This window comes from Chrysemys picta, chromosome 8, assembly GCF_011386835.1.
Source record: "Chrysemys picta bellii isolate R12L10 chromosome 8, ASM1138683v2, whole genome shotgun sequence".
In the NCBI taxonomy this organism is placed as follows: domain Eukaryota; kingdom Metazoa; phylum Chordata; order Testudines; family Emydidae; genus Chrysemys; species Chrysemys picta.
In genome coordinates this window covers 78,166,924-78,185,131 of record NC_088798.1, presented here as the reverse complement: position 1 = coordinate 78,185,131, position 18,208 = coordinate 78,166,924, and positions in this window count along the sequence as shown.

Below are 18,208 nucleotides of genomic sequence, written 5' to 3'. Positions count from 1 at the left end.
GGAGATGTTCAGGGGACAGCGCTGTTGCCAGGGGAAATCAAAACCAGCCTCGCAGTTGTGCAGGGTCAGCCGCTAGCCTGCCGTTCCTGGCTGTAGTTGTGATTACAGCTCATTCTCTCCTACCAACGTCCTTCAGTGGGATTGATGCTCTGTGTGTGATGGCTGGAGAAGTGGTGTTGCCCCTTAGGCCACATCGGGGATGGGAAGGGGTGCAGCTTGGAGGGGGAACTGCCCAACAGCTCATTGACAGCGTTAGCACAGGCCTTCCCTTGGGAAGGGTTAGAATGGGAGGCAGTGGTCTCTGGGTGAAATTCACCTCGGTGCCTAGGGAAAACACAGGGTCTATGCTCCATTTACAACCCATGAAAGCCCCCAGGATGGTGCTGCCTAAGCCTCGTGCTGCCCCTCTGCACGGAAGGGAATTTCCTCCAGTATGAATGTACCACAGCCTGCTGGCTGGGGATGGTGTGAGTGGGCAATCGCAGACCATCCCTGGAAGCTGAAAGCATTACACAGTGTGACGTTGCACTCTATATGATTTTATGAAAATATGCTAGTGAGTGTGAATATAATGTAACTGGAATATGCTTCATGCAAAAGGTCTCTTGTAAGGTATCATTACAAACTTATAATCTACTGAGTGTGGTCATCCTATTTGTATAAATGTATCACTCTTGTATCTGAAACTATAAATATGAAATACAACTCTGAGATCCTATTGTAGTTATGCAAAGTGTGGGCCATTAATGGTGGTTTGGAATCTTGATGGCTTCTATCAACCAGGACAATTGACTGTGGATGGCTCTGTTTGCTTGCAGGCCTTCCTTTGAGTCAAGCTGGGAGGAATGAGGGCTTGGAGTCTTACAGTGACATGTGATCATGTCACTTGAACTGGAATCCATCTTTAACCTGGTGCTTTTCCATTTAGAAGGAGGGGTGGGAACCCAGAGAGGGACAAAAGATTCCCGCCTTGAGCAAAAGATATATAAGGGGGTGGAACAGAACAAAAGGGGCTGCAGTCATGAGACATCCCCTAGATACCGCCTGAGCTGGAACAAGGACTGTCCTAGGGGAAAGGATTGTGCCGAGACTAGGAAGGCCTCCAATCTGTGATAGAAGCTTATTGAAACATCTCTGATGGTGAGATTTCATCTGTAATCACTTTCTTACTGTATTAGGAATAGACTTGTGTGTTTTATTTTATTTTGCTTGGTAATTTGTTCTGTCTGTTATTACTTGGAACCACTTAAATCCTACTTTTTGTAGTTAATATAATCACTTTTTACTTATTAGTTAACCCAGAGTATGTATTAATACCTGGGGGAGGCAAACAGCTGTGCATATCTCTCTATCAGTGTTATAGAGGGCGAACAATGTATGAGTTTATACTGTATAAGCTTTATACAGGGTAAAACAGATTTATTTGGGGTTTGAACCCCATTGGGAGCTGGGCATCTGAGTGTTAAAGACAGGAACACTTCTTAAGCTGTTTTCAGTTAAGCCTACAGCTTTTGGGGGACGTTGTTCAGACCTGGGTCTGTGTTTGTAGCAGGCTAGCAGGTCTGGCTCAAACCAGGCAGGGCACTGAAGTCCTAAGCTGCCAGGGAAAACTGGCTCAGAGGTAGCCTCGGCACATCAGGTGGCAGTTCACAAGGGGCTTTCTGTGATCCAACCAGTCACACAGAGACAAAACACACTCAAGAGACTGGTGCTGGGAGCTGCAGCACAAACGTGGGGATCATCTCCTCTTGGTCTCATCAGCACACCAATAGGGATACCTGCATTGGTACCAGCAGCAGCAGGTGGTTCCTGGACTGACCTTCACAGAAGATGAGTAGAAGCTCTTCTATTGCCATAATTGCCTTAGTAGTACTGCGAACAAGGGCAGGGCAGCTCTGAATGTATCCATGTGGGGGTGTATTGCTTACAGTCATGCAGGATCGTGTTTAGATGTAATGAGCCAAACTATGCTCTGTTACACCAGTGTATTGACTCTCAGTGGAGTAACACAAGTGTAGCAGAGCAGAATCTAGCCCAGTGATCCCTGAGAAATCCCTGGGAAGGAATGAAATCCCACACCGGGGGGCCCTCACTGAGAACTGTTGGAGGGCAGGAGAGGGCTTGAGCTGGGTTGTGACTCAGGGTCAGAACATTCATTCCTACTGCTCTCCCCATAATAATGTCAAAGAGTTTGATTTGCCTGGCTGATCAGAAGCTGGGAATTGGCCAATACCCTCACCTTCATCTCTTGTTATGAGGAGCATAACCCCAGGCCTGGGGAGAATGGAAATCCCATAGGCACTGCAGCCCAGAAAGAAAATTACCACCCTTGAGAATAAGGGTTAGGTGTGCATGGGAAGTTAGAGGTCCTGAGCCAGGTCACCGCAAAGGATAGTTTGTTGACAATTGCACAGCAAGCATTTCACCAGCCCAGCCAGTGAGAGACCCTGAGTACACAGGCAAGGGGGAGAGGCAATGTAGCCTACTGGATAGAGCACAGGCCTGCGCCTCTGAAGATCTGCATTCAGGTCCAGCTCTAGTGTTTTTGCCGCCCCAAGCCGGGAGGGGGGGAGGGGAAGCCACGATCGGTGGCAATTCGGCGGCAACTCTAGCACCGCTTCATTGTATGGCGGCAATTTGAGGGAGGTCCTTTTCTCCCACAGGGAGTGACGGCCCCGCCGCTGAATTGCCACCGAATTGCTGGACGTGCTGCCCCCCTCTTCATTGGCCACCCCAGGCACCTGCTTGCTATGCTGGTGCCTGGAGCCGGCCCTGTCTGCATTCTATTTCCAGTTCTGCTGCTGGGTGACCTCGGGTGTCACCTTTCCCCCTCTGTGCCTCAGTTTTCCCATCTGTAAAATGGGGATAATGATACTGATGCCTCCTTTGTAAAGCACTTTGAGATCTGCTGATAAAAAGTGCCATAGCAGAGCTGGCTATTATTATTGGTGCACAGCTCTACCTACTTTGCTAAAAATGGAGGAAGAGGGGTTCCTCCTACTCTCTCTCCTGGGCTTAGGGGTGCTGAGCTCAAGAAGATTTTTATTCGTACATTGTTCTTTCACAGAGTCTAAGTTGTGTATATATAAAGTGGTTTTTAGTCTTTTCCATTGCAAAAGAAAAAGAATCCCAGAAAATCCTGTCCTCATGTATTTCTGCTCTTCTTTTTGTAATTAGTCTAATAAACAATCTGCTCTCTGAACATTTTAGTGTAATTCAGTACTGGAGTTGGACCAGACTGACACTGTGACTTGCCAGATAAACGAAGTGCTTCTTTTAATTACTGGATGAGGTTGTGCTATATAAGGCTGTAGAGCGACCAACCCTTTCTTTTGCAGACATGTCTGTTGGGTTGCGTTTTGTTGTTAACGCTTTGCATTTCTATAGGGCTTGTATGGGATACAGGTGTTACAGGCAGGTGTGAGCTATCGTGTTTATCAAAGCAATATAAAAAGCCATGAGTAGGACAGGGCGCACAGGAGAACTGGATCATGTATTTAATAGGAGTTCTGCAGTGAGACCAACAGGTACTGTTGTCTGGTAGCAGGGAGGGAGGCCCAAGGCCCTGATTCTGCAAACACTTGTGTGTGCTTATTTTGAAGTCCTACTGACTACTCACATGGGTAAAGTGAAGCATGTGCAAATGTGTTTGCCTATGGGAAGAACGTGTAGCTAAACACCTTATTAGCACAAAGGGGATGGTGCATAAGAACATGCCTCAGCAGACATGTCCATTTTGCATCTATATCCTGCCCCCATTTTAGCCTGAGTGTAAGGGTATGTCTACATGACAATCAAACACCTGAGGCTGGCCCAGGTCAGCTGACGCTGGCTCACAGGGCTTGGGGTGCGGGGCTGTGTTGAGTTCTGAGACCCTGCAAGGGGGGCGGGTCTCAGAGGCCAGGCTCCAGACCGCGCTCAAAGGTCTACAGAGCAATTTTATAGCCATGTGAGCCAGAGTCAGCTGACCTGCACCAGCCACAAATGTTTTATTGCCGTACAGACATACCCTAAGGTAGCAGGTGGTCAGGAAGCTTGAGGATTGCTGCTATTCAGTGCAGAGGGCTACACATAGCACATAGCCTAACTTGTGCTCATGCATAATTTCTGCTCGCAGCTGCGCTGGCAAACACAGCTTTGCTGTGCATTGTGCAAGGATATCCAAGAAACTCAACATGCTTAACATACACTAGACCTCATCCAGCAAGGTGTAAATTACTGAATTATCCTGCCTCTGCACCAGTACAGCATGTCTATAGTGAGGATTGACACTGGTGTTACTGGTGTAACCTGATGTCTCAGCTGGATTTGTTGGTAGCAAGGATTGAATCCAGTAGGTCTGAATCTAAAAGCATGACCCTCTACTGCCTGAGCTAAAAGACCCATCCAGCTTTGCTAGTTCAAAGGCTGTACAGACTCAGAAACCTTTACGTAGTCCAGCCACAAGAGGGAGACAGAGCTACACTCGGTAAAGGTGAGTTACAATGGTGCACATTTTCTTTATAGACAAGGCCAGGATGGAGAATCAGGGCCAGTTAGGTTAAATTACTTGTTCAAGGTCATGCAGCATGTCAGAGACAAAGCCAGGAATAAAAGCATAACTTCAGTTCAGTGCTCTAAGCAGTAGATGACACTCCCTGTTCTAAATTAATCTCTGTGAGCCAAAACTCTGCTTGGGTTCACTGTAAATCTGGATTAATTCCATTTGACATCAATGGAGTTGCTCTGGATTTGCCTCTGTGTAACTGAGAGCAGAATGTGACTTGGTGCTTTTAAAATCTTTTAACATTGAGGCAAATGTTTTCTATAAGGCCAAAATGTAGCCGTTTATGTCTGTCAGCAATCATATGTGATTATGATTTGGTATGGATCATATACAGCTAAAAGCTTGTATATTATATTGCTAAACCCTCGTTTTATTACGATTTAGGCCAAGATTTTCAAAACCAACTAGTGATTTTGGGTGTCTTAATATGTAGGTCCTTGGTTGGTGACACCTTAGAGAGGCTTGATTTTCAGAAGGTAGCTGCTCAGCACTATCTAAAAACCAGGCCCCATTACAGCATCTCAAGTTGTACTCGCAAAAATAGCGGTACCCCAAATCACTAACCAGATTCTGGCCCTTAATATTTATCTATAAACTTAAAAATGAAGCTCACTGTTATACGTTACCATCATTCTTTCTGATTGAATATAACAGAGGGGGCCGTTTTTTCTTGTTTTAATTTGATTAGATGATTCTGAGGTCTGTCTCATCAAGGGTATGGTTTCCTGGTTGTACGTTCTAGGAAGAAACTAAAGCACTACGACAAAAAGCCTCTGAAATCTTTGTTTGTTGCTTTCATGGCTTCTTATATGGCAAGTTTACAACAAAATGTTTAGTACTGAAACACCAGGCTGTTGTAATAATGAGAGAGACGCCAGTGAGTCTCCTCCAAGCCGACTTGAATCAACAACCCTGTTAACAGCCTCTAGTGCCCTCTGCTGTATTTCAGGAGGCACAAGCTCCTTAAGAGCAAATTAATGCTTTCCAAACAGAAGGAAAGCAGTGTCCCATAAAGGCAAACTTCTTAAAAAAATTGTGATTTACTAGGAGAAAATCTTGGTTTTGTATCTGATGCATCCGATGAAGTGGGTTATAGCCCACGAAAGCTTATGCCCAAATAAATGTGTTAGTCTCTAAGGTGCCACAAGGACTCCTTGTTGTTTTTGGTTTTGTAGTGGTCTAAAATCACAAATCTATTGTGCACCTCGATATGGAGTTTAAACTAGGGTTGTTGATTAATCACTGTTAACTTGTGCGATTAACTCAAAATAATTAATCGCGATTAAAAAATTAATCACCGTTTTAATCGCACCATTAAACAATAGAATACCAATTGAAATTTATTAAATATTTTGGATGTTTTTCTACATTTTCATATATATTGTATTCTGTGTCATAACTGAAATCAAAGTGTATATTATTTTTGATTACAAATATTTGCACTGTTAAAATGATAAAATAACAGTATTTTTCAATTCACTTCATACAAGTACTATAGTGCAATCTCTTTGTTGTGAAAATGCAACTTACAAATGTAGATTTTTTTGTTACATAACTGTACTCAAAAAAAAAAAAAAACCAATGTAAAACTTCAGAGCCCACAAGTCCACTCAGTCCTACTTCTTCTTCAGCCAATCGCTAAGACAAACAAGTTTGTTTACATTTACAGGAGATAATGCTGCCTTCTTTTTATTTACAATGTCAACAGAAAGTGAGAACAGGTATTTGCATGGCACTTTTGTAACTGGCATTGCAAGGTATTTATGTGCCAGATATGCTAAACATTCGTATGCCCCTTCATGCTTCAGCCACCACTCCAAAGGATATGCTTCCATGCTAATGATGCTTGTTTAAAAAATAAAATATAAAAAATAAAAAAATTTGTGACTGTACTTCTTGGGGGGAGAATCGTATGTCTCCTGCTCTGTTTTACCTGCATTCTCCAAATATTTCATTCATAGCAGTCTTGGATGATGACTCAGCACATGTTCATTTTAAGAACACTTTTACTGCAGATTTCACAAAACGCAAAGAAGGCGAGATTTCTAAAGATAGCTACAGCACTCGACCCAAAGTTTAAGAATCTGAAATGCCTTCCACAGTCTGAGAGGGACAAAGTGGGGAGCATGCTTTCAGAAGTCTTAAAAGAGCAACACTCCGATGCGGAAACTACAGAACCTGAATCACCAAAAAAGAAAATCAACCTTCTGCTGGTGGCATCTGACTCAGATAGTGAAAATGAACATGTGTCAGTACACACTGCTTTGGATTGTTATTGAGCAGATCTCGTCATCAGCATGGACACATGTCTCCTGGAATGGTGGTTGAAGCATGAAGGGACATATGAATCTTTAGCTCATCTTGCATATAAATATCTTGCGACGCTGGCTACAACAGTGCTACTTTTAGGTAACATTGTAAACAAGAAGTGGGCAGCATTATCTCCTGCAAACGTAAACAAACTTATTTGTCTGAGCGATTGGCTGAACAAGAAGTAGGACTGAGTGGACTTGCAGGGTCTAACATTTTACATTGTTTTATTTTTGAATTCAGTTTTTTTTACATAATTCTACATTTGTAAATTCAACTTCATGACAAAGAGATTGCACTACAGTACTTGTATTAGGTGAATTGAAAACTAGTATTTCTTTTGTTTTTTTACAGTGCAAATACTTGTAATCAAAAATAAATATAAAGTGAGCACTGTTCACTTTGTATTCTGTGTTGTAATTGAAATCAATATATTTGCAAATGTAGAAAACATCCAAAAATATTTAAATAAATGTTATTCTCTTATTGTTTAACAGTGCGATTAATCACGATTAATTTTTTTAATCGCTTGACAGCCCTAGTTTAAATTAGTTTGGCGCTTTACAATAACAAATTTTTGATTATTGATGGGCAAGCCTCAAAGCATGTGATCTAGCAAACCATGTAAATTTCATGAGAACAAGCTCAAGATGTTCAACTCCCATCTCGTCCCCAGCAAAGACAGAGATATGCAACAGCTGGGGGAAAAAAAAAAAAAGTTAACTGAACTTACTTAATTCTTTGTACTTTCAAAGGGCTCAGCAGCCATTAGAGACTAAAGTGAACAGAATCACTATGAGATAGGTAGGTAGAGGCTTGTCCACATGAGGGATTTTTGGCACCATTATAACTACACTGATGTAAACTCACCATATCGATGCCCTGTGAAACAGGGCATGCAAACCAGCATGAGCTGAACCCGTGCAAGCCCTGCTTTACACCATGCCCTAAATGTTAATGTTTTCTTTTATAGACAGAGAAGTAGAGCTAGGAAGAGGTTAAGTGGCATACAAAAGGCTGCCCACGTCAGAGCTGAGCTTAGAACTCTGTAGCACCTGGTTCCCAGGCCTGTGTTCAAAGCACTTTGCCAGCTTCAGCAGGAGAGCCATGTGAATGCTAATTTGCTGTGATCTTGCACTTAAACTTATGGTAACTCTTGCAGTTAATGCCACTGAAATCAAACTATACTGACAGGCCAGGAAGGAGGGTCATCATCCATGTAGGGCAGCTTCAGTCTATGAGGTACCCCCTTCCCAGTAGATCCCTAGCATGCATGGGAAGGCCTCACCCTCTATCCATGGCTCACTCAACCCCACAGGAGATAAGGTACTTTTGGTGAGCAAGGACAACAGACAATTCTGGCATCACCTTGTCAGGACCTTGTCTTGAACACAGGCCCACTGGGTTCTTGGGAAGTAGTCCTGACTATCACACCACACCAACTCATTCAATTAGTAGGGAATTCACAGACTGGGGTGGGATAACTTCAAGGGTTCTGCGGCCTACTTACTGATTGGCCACATAATCTTGACCCTGATTGGTTGGTGACAATATATAAACTTCCTGCTTCCTTTCCCTCAGCAAGTTCGCGGATGACACTAAGCTAGGGGGAGAGGTAGATATGCTGGAGGGTAGGGAGGGGGTCCACAGTAACCTAGACAAATTGGAGGATTGGGCCAAAAGAAATTTGATGAGGTTCAACAAGGACAAGTGCAGAGTCCTACACTTAGGATGGAAGAATCCCATGCACTGCTACCGGCTGGGGACCGACAGGCTAAGCAACAGTTTTCCAGAAAAGGACCTGGGGATTACAGTGGATGAGAAGCTGGATATAAGTCAGCAGTGTTCCCTTGTTGCCAAGAAGGCTAACAACATATTGGGCTGCATTAGTAGGAGTATTGCCAGCAGATCGAGGGAAGTGATTATTCCCCTCTATTTGGCACTGGTGAAGCCACATCTGGAATATTGCGTCCAGTTTTGGGCCTCCCACTACAGAAAGGATGTGGACAAATGGAGAGAGTCCAGTGGAGGGCAATGAAAATGATCAGGGGGCTGGGGCACATGACTTGCGAGGAGAGGCTGAGGGAACTGGGCTCGTTTAGTCTGCAGAAGAGAAGAGTGAGGGGGGATTTGATAGCAGCCTTCAACTACCTGAAGGAGGGTTCCAAAGAGGATGGAGCTTGGCTGTTCTCAGTGGTGGCAGATGACAGAACAAGGAGCAATGGTCTCAAGTTGCAGTGGGGGAAGTCTAGGTTGGATATTAGGAAAAACTATTTCACTAGGAGGGTGGTGAAGCACTGGAATGGGTTACCTAGGGAGGTGGTGGAATCTCCATCCTTAGAGGTTTTTAAGGCCTGGCTTGACAAAGCCCTGGCTGGGATGATTTAGTTGGTGTTGGTCCTGCTTTGAGCAGGAGGTTGGACTAGATGACCTCCTGAGGTCTTTTCCAACCCTAATCTTCTATGATTCTGCTCTTGTCTGAGCAACAAGCCATTGCCCGCTAGTTGTCACTCAGACCTTGCTTGATCCTGCCTTGCCTGACGCTGCCAGCTACTTCATTGTACATTCTCCTTAAATTGGATCTCCTGGCTATTGGACTGCTTGTGTGAACTTTCACCACTAAGCCGGATTGCAAGAGTCTTTGACCTGCAAGAGCCCTGGGCATTACTCACCCGCAATAATAAGAATTAGCATGCACACAGTGTTTCACGCCTCAGTACACAATACAAACATTAACAAGGAGGTTGCTTTATGTTTTCTATTAGTAGCTTGGCCCTACACTTAGGCTTTAATGTCAGTTATTCTAGGGCAGCAGTTCTCAAACTTCATTGCACCATGAACCCTTCTGACAACAAAAATTACTACATGACCCAAGGACGGGGGACTGAAGCCTGAGCCTGCCCAAGTGCCACCGCCCCAGGTGGAGGGTGGCCAAAACCGAAGCCCCAGGGCTTCAGCCCCGGGCGGGGGGCCTGTAACCTGGGCCCCGCCATCCAGGGCTGAAGCTAAAGCCTGAGCCCAGCTGCTCAGGGCTGAAACCTTTGGCTTTCAGCTTTGGCCCTGAATGATGGGGCTTGGGCTTCGGCTTCATCCCTTGGCCTTAGCAAGTCTAATGCCAGTCACGGCGACCCCATTAAAATGGGGTCACAACCCACTTTGGGGTCCTGACCCGGAATTTGAGAACCCCTGTTCTAGGGCAAGGACAGCCATCCCAAGTAATGCTTAGGTTGTTAAAGTGATCTGCTGCTGCTTCAGCAATCCTGCAAAGAGGCTGGCAGAAGCCTCTCTGCGTGACAATTTTCTTAAGGCCGCCTTTGGTTTTGGGGACCTGGGGGGTGGAGCCAGTATTGCCTTCCCCAAGAGTCCATACATAATCCCCAGAAACACACAAAACCAGACCCTAGGGGGAACCCACAGAAAGCCAGACACACGCACACACTGAAATAAATCTTGCTCCCTTGCCTTTCAGTAGTGAAGATGGAACCCTCTGCATTTCCATGCGCCTGTGCACTGATGGGCCTTTCTGGCGGAATGCGCATTAAAGCCCAATTCAACGTTACTCTACAGCCCCTTTGTGCTAGAAACTACCCCTGCCGCAGAGGAGCCGTGTGCTGCCCAGCTCTGGGCTGCCTCCAGGGTAGCCCCAGGCAAACGGGGCATTCCTGGGTGGGCCATGGATGGAGTGGAGGGTGGGCTGAAGGAGGCAGGTTACAAGGGGGCATTACCAGGGTGACACGTGCTTTTTCAAAGCTCCAAGGAGACACTGAAGCTCTAATTCAGGGCTGTCCTCGCCTGTGGCGGGGGTTTCATTGGCCTGCCTCAAGCTGCCTCGGCTTGCCTCAAGCTGCCTCGAGCTAGCACCAGCATGGGGATGAATCTATCCCTCCAAATATACAAAGTGCAACTGGTGGGACACTTCCCACTGGCTGCTGGCTCTGATCTCTGCCCGCTCCCTGGGGATGGGGAGGAGGGATGATGGAAGCAAAAAGTTTTTTTCTTTGCAATCAGAAAGGCTAGAGACTAACTTTTGAGATGACAGCTCTGGTTCGGGAGAAAGCCATAAAACCTACAGGCAGGCTCCCTGGCTTCCTATCCCGCCCTGCTCACAGACACCAGGGAGCAAATGTACTTTTACCAAGTAGAAGAAAAGCAGAGCTGAGCTTCGGCTTCTGCTGAATTACTTCCTCCAATTCCCAAAGAAAGCAGTTACTACAATCTTACATCAGATCACACTCGGAGGAGCACAAAGCCAATTTGGGGGAATGCAAGCCAGCACACATTTAACTGGAATGCTAATATTTACTGTTCGTAGCAATCCAGGCCTAAGAAGTGGGTGAAGTCACTAGCTGGGGATTATAACTTCAATTAGGTAATGTTAATAGAGGAGGCAGCAATGCCTCATTGAGGGAAATTACTAAAATTGTACTTTAAGGACAGTCAATTAGCTGCATTTTGACAAAACAACAAAAAGATGAAACAGAAGCACTTGGAAAAAGAATTAGAGAATTAGAGGGAACATGTCTGTTTGGGGAATCCTAATATTTTGGTGGAAATCATTAAGTGAAATTAAATACTATTTTAAACCAAAGGGATAGAATATCTAATTAAGTTAGCAAAAAGGGTTGGGAAAGGGGTATTGTGGAGGGAATTAGAGAGATGGTTTATTAGCATGTCGACTGAGGTGAGGCTCCTGAAAAAAATGTATATTAGAAATGAGGGATGGGAAAACCTCTTGACAACTGATCGGAAGTTTAGGGAGGATTTCTTTAGGGTGACTCCAAGGTTTTTGACCTTAGGAACAAGGTCAAGGTCTATGTTCAGGAGAGTGGTCCAGTAAGAAATGTGGGGATGGAGAACAGATCAATTTCTGAACATAAGATGCCAAGGGCAAATGCTGTAACACACGTGGCAGTTTGGGCCCTCAGAGTGTGGAAGAGGGAAGAGAAGTCTATACTACATGCTTCCTCTGTTCCCAACCCTGCAGAAGCCTCTCTGCATGACACAACTTTCTTGGGGCTCCCTGCAATTTTGGGGACCTAGAGGGATGGAGTGGGAGGAGCCAAAGATAAGCCACCCTGAATAGGAGATAATGTAGTCTAATGGACATGGCACTGGGCTGGCAACCAGGAGACTTTTATACCTAGGTCTGTCCCTCACTTGCTGTGTGAGCTAGGACAAGTTCCTTCACCTCTCTGGCCTCCAGTTTCCCTATCCATAAAATGGGGATGATAATGCATATACTATGCACTTTGATAAGTTACTATGAAATCTATCCATTAAAAGTGCTAGCTATTACTATTAAAATGCCCAGACTTGTTTATTGCCTTTATTTTGATTTTGTTAGCCCCGTCCTAAGATCTGGGTGCTTGCTTTAGTCCTAGGTTATGGTGGTATTATTTATTTAATTATATAGATCTATTTCACTTAAATAATTTGACTATGGCCCCAGTCATGGTCAGCCCTATGTGTTGTGCACTGAACAAATGCAGAGGAAGACATGGTTCCTGCCATGAAGAGCTAGCCAACCATAAGTTAAAAGGGGGTTTTACTCTGATTTTTCTCATGGTATAGAGAATTCCTTCATCACATGCATTTGCAGATGGGGTTCTACAAATTCCAACCATTTAACAAACTGTACCAGTAAAAGTCTTACGCCTAAAAGCCTTTCTTAAAAGAACTTACCAAGTATTTTGACCTACATCATCGTCTTGTTAAATTCATCTGATGATATGAGACAGTTAGTGAAATATGCATAGTACATTATACTAAAGAGAAATGTACCCTTCAATTGGTATCTGATGTGCACTTTGCAATAACTGCTATTAGTTGTCTATAAAACTCCTAGACATGATTTGATTTTATTTTATTACCATTATATTATTTTACTTTGCAACATATAGGGGGTGGCGATTACAGGTCCTCAAGTGCTTACTGGGAAATATTTAACCCAGGATGTTTTATTTATTAGCATAAAGAGACACAATGGATTGTTGATGATTAAAGTGATGATACTGCTGCCATACTTGTCAAAAATATAGACCTAATTCAATAGAGAGGCGACAGTCAGTCTCCATGTTGATCTATGCTGAAGCAAACTGCCTCTGAAAGCAGTACAGTACAAAGCCTGAATTGGCCTCTTAATTTTATGCTCCAGGGCATAGTATAAAAAAAGGGAATTCTTTCTAAGTGCCTATAATTGCATGTTACCAGAACCCAAAATATAAGGCAAATTTTCAAAATTGTAAGTGTTACGCTTTCCATTTCTATTCCTTCCCATCTCTAAAAAAAACCATCAAAACGAAAGAGCTTTAAAATGCATCACTATCCCACATCATTAATAAAATATACAGTGTGCTTAGACTTCAGTTGCAAATGTACATTTCAAAACCAAAATATTTTTTAAAAACAAATCAGTTATTCCATCACTTAGCTGTCAAGTGCTGCGATCAGGGGTCTGCTTTGCTTTGTAACATCGCAACCGTCAATTTCAAAATATGTTGTTTCAAATAACAAAAGCATTTCCATTTTCCATCTACCCATGTAGGTTGGAATGTAGGTTGCTGTGCTCACACAAGCTGACTTAACTAGGAATACCTCAGTGAGTAAGGCTAATAGGTTTGGCCCCATTGGCCCAACTGTCAATGGGCTTTTTAAACTGTGGCCAAAGTGTATCTAGGTGCATTTGTGCTTGCAAAATCCTGCACATGTGTTATAATATACTACTTAATGTATACTGGATGCAGACTGTATCCTTGATGGGAGAGCTGCTTCAACCTTTGCAATTGGATTGTCCTCTAGTGGCTGAATCAACAAGGATGTAGACTCCAGTATTGCTACAGCTAATGGAGAGCCTCTGTAATAAAGCGTGGCAGGTAAGAGACTGGATTTTAATTTCTGGACCAGTCACCTGGATGATTCAGGGTTACCAAACTCAATACCTGTGTCATATGATGGGGGTTAGAATCCACTGATTACCTTGACTTCTATGACATCTGCTGTAGGCAAGCATAATTCCTTCAGATGTCCTGAGGGGTCGTGGCTGCCGCTGTGGTGTCCTGGAAGAGGGTGCAGCATATGACCTGCTGGATGGTGTGGAGAGAAGTAAGGCCATGGCCCCATCCCTTGCCCCTTCGGAAAAACTAGTATCACTGTAAGTGCTGGCCTCACATAGTGTCTGATCCATCTCAGTGAGGGAGTCGACGCAGTCAGTGGGAGGCCTTCCATTGATTACAATGGGTGCTTTGTCAGGCCCATGATGCCTGGATGCCGCTTGTGCCCAGTCCTTCCTACAAAGGCCAAGCTTTAAAGATTTAAACATTGCTTTTTAAAAGGTGATTAGCTTTGCATGCCTGTATCATAGCGTCTGCCTTGATGGCAGGTCAAATATGCTCCCCCTGGCTGCTCAGTTTGGATCCGAGTTTTTCTACTTTACTCTTCTGAGAAGATAACAATAGAAATATAAGATTAACCATTTTGTACACTTGATGGCTTCATTGGACAGGCAATAAATCTATACAACTGAATTGGAGAAGATGCTGTTCAAATGCTATTATCTGTCTCTCCATTATTGAACTGGAATCATAGGGCTGACTTAAAGAGATCCTTCCACCTCCAACACTCCCTCCCTGGGAGATGCACACTATTTGATCTGTTCCATGACTAAGTTCTGTGCTGTATCCAAAACTTTCATTTCCCTGCCCCACTTTGGTTAGGTTTCTTCCTTCTTGTTTTCGTCTCGTTGTTGCTTTTCTTTTTCAGTGCAACCTTACTGGATTTTTACAGGGTGCAAATACAAGATCATTTAAAAAGTGACTGTTACACAAACAGCATTAGAAACCGAATGTGTCCATTGAACAGATAGTGGCAGTGCAAGCAAGCAGTCCACCGACATTTCTTAAACCTGGATGTAGCAGCTTTAAAACAGAGGAGATCACTCAGTTTCTGTACCCACTCCCTCTTGCCTCTCAGTGTCTGGCCTGCCACCAAGGGTTCAACTGTAGCAATGTTTTTTTGGAATGGGGGCACTTCTCTATTAGGAACTGAGATCACAACACATTTCACCTGATAGTTTTCCTGCACTCTGTCTGATATAGGCGTTAGTGTTGTCATCAGCTTTTTTGGGAGAAATGTGGAATTGTGAAGTCAGGTCTTGGCAGAAGAGCACATATACGTTTGGAAAATGTGAAGAGCCAGACTTCACACCGGTGTAACTGCACTGACTTCAGTACAGTGACTCCGGATTTAGAGGGGATTCAGCCAAAAGTGTGTACAGGTTTTTAGACTACAAATGGTGTTACTAATTTTCAGACTCAAAAAGATGTAGTTGTTATCAAAAGCTTGAGTTCCCCTGTAATATTATCTCCTATTTACAATCCCGGGTATTTCAATGCTACTGTATATTATCTTTCCAGGTTAAAATCCTTTGTCGGCTACCCTGACATCTAGATTTTTCCTAGCCTCCATAATTTAATAAACATTCACTTTGACATGCGTAATTTCACAGTGCCCTCTGGTGTACATGTTCCTCTAATGCATGGTTTTGGCTTTCATGGTTTCTCTTCAGCTGTAACAAACGTACCTCATTTTCACAGCTTACTTTTATCTCTGCTGATCAACGTTTTCTGTTGTGAGGTATCAAACTTAAATGCAAGGCCCTGGTCCTGCAAACACTTCGAGTATTCCTGCACTACTCTCAGTGGTAAAGTTAAGCACGTGCCTAAGTGTTTGTAGGATCAGAGCCTATCATTGTAATCTGAATGATCTGTCATGCTAATGGTGCTCAGAGCAATACTACAGCACAAATCATCATATGAATTTCCAGGTTAAGAGGTCTGGTCCAGCAGTTTGTATTCACAGGAGTAATCCTCACTCACACCAGTAGTCCCTTTGAAGTCAATACAATTAACTGCTTGAGTAAGGTTACAGAATTGTTCCCTAATTTTCCAATACAGTAAAATTTAGTTGAATATACTAACAAGAGATTAATGGGCCAAAATCATCCTTAATGTAACTCTGTGGACTTATTGTAGGCAGATGGTGGTTTTATCACATTAGGAGTAAACTACCCTAGAGTAGTGATGTTGCTGGAGCTGTGCCAATTTCCACCAGCTGAGAACCTGACCCACCCCTTTTCATTATATAAAATGGCACATATTTGGTAACATTTCTCAGTTTTGACACCTGAGAAACCCAACAGTTGCATGCACTGAGCACTGTAAAGCAGAAAACTCATCCGCATAGAAATACAGAAGTTGCAGTAATTCAAAACAATTAAGTAATTGGGCATGAAGGAGATAGTGACTGCACTGAGCGCTCACTGAAGGAGTTATAAGTGCCTTGTGGGGCTGAGCTGGGAGGAGCAGCTGAAATGCCAATTGCTTTTTGCTCTAGGCTAGCTCTGCAATGGCACAGAACATCTCATACAGGATACAACACTGGTGAGCCTTTCTCCAAGCAATTGTAGTGGTGCTGGCAGCAGTTGTGCACTATTGCCTATGCCTTGGGTGTGTTGCAGCCGTGACAGGTGTTTGCAATACCAATATTCTCTAATGTAGAAAAGGCCCATTCAGATGCCTATAAGTAACTTCAACAGCAATTCCTGAAATGTAGACCTCAAAACAGAATGGCAAAAGTCTTTGAGAGAAAAATGACAAAGAAATCTGATAAGGCTCTGGGATCTCACTAAGACAACAAGGGTGGCAGGTGACAAGCTAAAATACCCCCCTAAAATTGTAGCTTTGTAACTAAATATTAAGAAACTGCAAAAGAAAAAAGAAAAAAGAAAAAAAAGGGGGGGGGGGCAAATGAAATTGGTAAGACCTAAGCTCTCAACTGGCAGATGCAAGAAGGCAGCTAAATCGGATGCTTCCGGAACAGACAGAACATCCAATTAGATTGTCTAACAAAGTAAAAATTTTAACCAGGGAAACAAAGCAGAGAGAGTGAGATCTCAGCAGCTGAGGCAAAGAGCTCAGCATTGACTTATTAAGGATATTAAAAGAGAGAACAAGGACTGTAAACTGCAGTACAGGAACAGATTAGAGCTTTCCTCTTGAATTTGCTCTTAGTGTTTATGCTTCTGAATTTGGGGAAGAAATTGAAAAGCTTCCCTGACTGTGTGAGGAAGCTGGAAACCCCATTTACTATAAATGAAGTCCTAAATGAATTTAAGAACTAAAGTCCCATAAACCCCTAGGCCTTGCTGGACTTTCAATCTACTTTTAAAAGGCTTTATTGCAAGAAAATGCACTGTTCCTGACCAGAATTTTCAGTTGGCATGTGAGATAATGTACCAAATATAACAAGCCACATGGGAGAGGCATCACGCTCTAGTGGTTAGAGTAGTCCTAGCTCTGTCATTGACTTGTGAGATGATCTTGTGTCACAGATCCACAGGATATATACTATGCCCCAGCTTTTAAACAATCCCAGTAGGGCAGATCCAGATGGGTCCCACCTTTCCTTAAGGATAGACTGTGCAGGCTCAATGCCTCCGAGATTGAGTCTCTGGGCTCCAGCAATCCTATTTCACGTCATGAGCTCTGCCCAGCGAGTGCTTCTGAGATTAACACTCTTCAGGGACCAATGCACCTCAGCAAGTATTTGCAGTGAGACCAAGCAGTCTTTTCAAAAACAGAAGAGGGTATACATATCACCTGGAACACAGCATGGAAAATCCTCAGCTGGGCATAGAGAACAAAAATTACGACATTGCACTGGCTTGGCCAGTATGGACTATCAGCAAGCCAAGCTGCCAGAGGGGCCATTTTCGGCTCTGTCTCTCTGTCAGTCCCATGTGACAGAGCTCTGTTTCTCTCCAAAGGCCAGCTCTTACCCTCGCCTCCTGTCATCTCTTGGTTCATCTCTTGTCCTCCTCCTGCAGAGCCTGGTTGAGTTCACATGTTCTGCCTGCTGGAGTTTCCCATGGTTAGGTGTCAATTGTGCAGTCCTTGGAGCTCCAGTTGTCTCTGGAGATCCTCCATTGATCTGGGAGGGTTTCAGCCAGTCCGTTAATGATCCATCCATACCACCCCAGGCAGTTACCTGACATCCCTCAGTCCCAAGAGCAGCTTTTTAACCCATTCACACCCACTGAGGAGCAATCCCTGGCCAAGTAAGTCACTGCCATGCATAACTTTTATAAAAAGATTACAGAAAATTCCCACTTCATCAAACCGTGACAAAGAACCTAACCTTGCTGAATCTCGGTTTCCCCTCTGTAAGATGAGGGTGTAAAATGCTTTGAGATCCTTGAATGAATATTTTATTGTGTGTTTTTTTAAAATCCTGTTTCCATTCTCCTCTCCACCTGTTTCTTAGCTCACCAGCTGCAAATTATTATCATTGCTAGTA